Source organism: Panicum virgatum, chromosome 5K (genome assembly GCF_016808335.1).
Source record: "Panicum virgatum strain AP13 chromosome 5K, P.virgatum_v5, whole genome shotgun sequence".
Classification (NCBI taxonomy): domain Eukaryota; kingdom Viridiplantae; phylum Streptophyta; class Magnoliopsida; order Poales; family Poaceae; genus Panicum; species Panicum virgatum.
In genome coordinates, this window is record NC_053140.1 from 14281654 (window position 1) to 14286166 (window position 4513).

At 43.7% G+C, this 4513-nt stretch overlaps 1 pseudogene; it reads left to right on the top strand.

Annotated features, from left to right (window-relative positions):
• The first annotated feature begins 683 nt into the window (after positions 1-683).
• Positions 684-3737, top strand: LOC120706522 (annotated as a pseudogene).
• The last annotated feature ends 776 nt before the right edge of the window (positions 3738-4513 follow it).

Below are 4513 nucleotides of genomic sequence, written 5' to 3' on the forward strand. Positions count from 1 at the left end.
GTCAGCCTCACCTGTCATTCTTTCGTTCATCACACAGCTACAAGCATGAGATTCCAAGTCACGAGCAACCAACACAGAAATTCCAAGTCACGAGAAAGAATCCGCTCAAGGAGGGCCTTCCCTCCTCATCAGTGATGTCGCCGTCGGGCCGGTGGTACAGGGTTTTTGAAACAGAATCTTGCTATTTAGAAGTATTAAATAAAATTTATTTGCAAAGTTTTTTTTACAGATAGATTATAAATCGTGAGATAAATTTAATAAACATAATTAATTCATAGTTAATCTATAATTAGCAGATGGTTATTGTAGTATCACTGTTGCAAATTATGAATTAAGTAGGCTCATTAGATTTATCTCGCGATTTACAATCCATCCATACAAAATATTTTGTAAGTATCTTTTTATCATGTGTCCAAATATTAGATGTGATATTTTTTAGTGTAAATTTTACGGATATAAACGGGTCTAGTTTCCACACAGATTACTGTAGCAAGTCAGTCGCCGTTGCCCGTTGGTGATGGGTGCTCTGGAGTCACGAATTCACATGGCGGTGTACCAGAGTCAAGACGCGGTTTCTTGGGCACTGAAGATGACATCTCTCTGTCCGTCCAATCCAATACATACGTAAGCTATTTAAATGCATGATTAGTTAGTAATTATTACTCATGGCTAGATATAAATAACCCTTTTACATGCAACGCAACAGCGGGCACCCATCGTCTATCTATATGATGGTGAAAAAGTGAGAACAGGGAGCAGCAGGCAGGCCCAGCCCAGCTAGCCAGTCTTCTTGGCTAGCCATGATGAAGGTGGTCGTCGTCTTCCTCCTCGCCGTCGCCGCCGTGCTGATGGCACCAGCACCGGCGGCCGCCGACGTTTTCTGCGACAACGTTAAGCTTCTCGCCTAGACCCTCCCCAAGAACACCTCCTCCTCCCCTCTACACTTCGTCACCGCCACTGTCGGCCAGGCTCCCGACGTCGTCTACGCTCTGGCGCTCTGCCGCGGCGACGTCGTCAACAACGACACGGCCTGCGCCGAATGCGTCGCCAACATTTTCGGCAAGATCTTAAACGACACGCCGCCGCCGGGGGCGGGGGAGCAGTGCTACGCCGCCTACTCCTTCTACGGCGACTGCCATGTCTTCTACTCCAGCGACAACATTCTCGCCCCATCCAACGCCACAGAGCAGGAGAAGGAGGAGCCCTTTGAGCGGTGGAACGTCCAGGTCATCCCCGGCGACGACGCCGGCCGCATCGTCGGCCTCATCCACGACCTGCTCGTCCAGACCGTGCAATTGGCTGCCAGCACGGCGCCGCTGCGGTTCGCCACGGGCGCCATGGACAGCGGCAGCAGCGACTTCCCCACGGTGCACTCGCTGGCGCAGTGCACGCCGGACCTGCCCGCCGGCGACTGCCTGGCGTGTCTGCAGCGCCTCGTGGGCATGATCGACTCCACCATGGCGCTGCGCGTGGGCGGGCAGATCCATGTCATGCGCTGCTTCTTCAGGTACGAGGCGTATCCCTTCTACGACGGCCAACCCATGCTGCGGATCAACGGCTCGCTACTATCGCCGGCGCCGGCGCCGGAGCCGACGACAGCAACCAAACACAACAAGAGTAGTAAGCTGTGGGTGATTCCCGTAGTCGTGGTTCCTCTGGCGGCGGCGGCATCTCTCTGCTTCGTCTTATTCTACTCCCCATGCTTCAAAAGGTACATGAATAAAGGTATGTAGTTCAGAACGAAATTCCCATTTCCCAATTATTATTATTATATCGATTAATTGATGATGCTCCATTATCATGCATACAGCGTCGTTTTTATTAATTATTCATAAGCATGCATGCAGCATAACAGGGTGATTCACGATCGTTTACATAATAAATAATATGTCTTCGATCAGGTAAAGCGATGAGGCTACAGGCAGGATCAAGGCGTACTCAGGGAGAGGACGAGCTAGTTTTGGACGGCAAGAATTCAGACTTCTCAGTGTTCGACTTTGAACAGATACTGGATGCCACGGACCATTTTTCGGAAGAAAACAAACTTGGGCAAGGTGGCTTCGGCGCTGTGTACAAGGTAATTAATAATCTAGGCCAATCTCACATCAGTAATTTTATTTACGGATTTCGAGGGAGAAAATTTCATGAGATGTGAGAGTAGTGTCATCGTGTGAAACCCAACTAAAACAGTTACTTAGTTCTTGAAAATAACTAGTGCAATAAAACTGTGCACTGAGACTGGCCTTACTGATGCAGTAGGCTGCTGGAAGACCCTAACTCTTTCAATAACGTTTCATCTTCATATTCACAGGGCCATTTTCCTGATGGACCGGAGATGGCCATTAAGAGACTTGCTTCACACTCAGGGCAAGGTTTCGCCGAATTCAGAAATGAAGTCCAGCTCATAGCCAAGCTCCAACACAGGAACCTGGTTAGGCTCTTGGGGTGTTGCTCTCAGGAAGAGGAGAAAATATTGGTCTATGAATACTTGCCCAACAAAAGCTTGGATTTCTTCATCTTTGGTATATATGTAGTATGCATTTATTTAAATTTCTTTATTTTGTTTACAAATTGTTTAAAAATTACTCAGGACATTGTTTCTGCCAGCTCACATGAACAAAGTTTCATGATCTAGCTAACTATCTATTATTTTTTAGCTGTTCCTCTACTAATATTTCATTGACTGCCTGCAGACGAAGATAAAAGAGCTTTAATGGATTTGTCCAAACTTCTGGCAATAATTGAAGGAATAGCACATGGACTTCTTTACCTACACAAGCACTCCCGTTTGCGTGTCATACATAGAGATCTCAAACCAAGTAACATTCTCTTGGACAGTGAAATGAATCCAAAAATTTCGGATTTTGGACTAGCCAAAATATTCAGCTCAAACAATATGGAAGGAAACACTACAAGAAGGGTGGTTGGCACATAGTAAGTTCCATACAAATAACTGCAGCTGTGAACATTTAATTACATTACAAGTCAACGTCATGTCTACAGCTATTTAACATTTATTATATACTACCATTAGTGGCTACATGGCTCCTGAGTATGCTTCGGAGGGCATCTTCTCTATCAAGTCCGATGTATTCAGCTTTGGTGTTCTTGTTCTTGAGATCCTTAGTGGAAAACGGAATTCTGGGAGCCATCAGTGTGGCGATTTCATTAATCTCATTGGATATGTGAGTTTACAGACAAAAATTTCGTAATTATTTTGCTTATTTTCTACTACACTAAACTTACACGTGTGACAAAATTGCATGTAGGCATGGCAGCTATGGGAAGAGGGAAGGTGGGCTGATCTTGTTGATGCATCCTTGGTTCCCAAGAGTCACTCAGTAGAAATTATGCGGTGCATTAACATTGCATTGTTGTGCGTACAAGAGAATGCGAATGATCGACCCACTATGGCAGATGTTGTTGCAATTCTAAGCAGTGAGACTATGATTCTGGCCGAGCCTAAGCAGCCAGCATATTTTAATGTGAGGGTGGGAAATGAAGAAGCATCCATAACTGCAACCGACTCTTGTAGCATCAATTATGTCACCATATCCGTTACAACTCCAAGATAGATTTCTTTTCTTGTGTCAAAACGTGGTTTTTACTGTATCATTACAATAAGTATAGTACTAAGGATACAATAACTGTTTGTATAGTGCATAATTTTGAGTGTTGTTTCAAATGTCTTATTTTGCATTTCGGAGAGAATGAAAGAGGCTTTCCTAGTTGGAGTACTCGTTGTTTTACCTAGTTTTATTTTTTTTTCAATTACTCTCTTTATTTCCTTCAAAATAAAATGCATCAGCGGTCTCTAAACTTGTTCTTAGGTATCATCTGTGTTCTCAAACTATATTAGTTTGCAGTTTTAGGTACTTGGATTTATAAGGTTCAAATGACTATAATTAATGTTAATTCGACCATGTGCCGCCTTCATGGCCTCCATTTCATTCTAGTTTTGCTATTTCATCATTTGCATTAATACGCCTCTCCACAAGACGGTTAGTAAACATATGAAAATATCGGTGAGAACAACTTAGAAAACGGTAGGATAGGGCCCTGCAAATGGGCTCAAAATCAAGCTATACCCACCCCAATCCATTCTCATGAGAGAAATTAATATTAATCACTCCACTCCAAACCACCACCACCACACACCAACCTAACCCAAACATTTCAGCTCATAATATAACAAACTATTAGCCAAACTATGGTTACAATCCAATAAGAACCCGTTTCCCAAAAGAATTTTATAGTGTAGGTCTTACCACACTGTTTTGTACAAAGTAGCTGCCAGTCATACAGAGTCATCTCCAAAAAAATTTCGGTCAATTTCAACAAAATTTTATAGTGTGAATGCAAGGTTTTATTTCCAGAATCCGAATCTTGATGTGGGCCCCATATGTAGATCTAGCCACACTGCTTTGCACGGAGTAGCTGCCAGTCATACTGAGTCATCTCCAACAAATTTCGGTCAATTTTGTTAAAATTTTATAGTGTTCGCGAGGTTTTA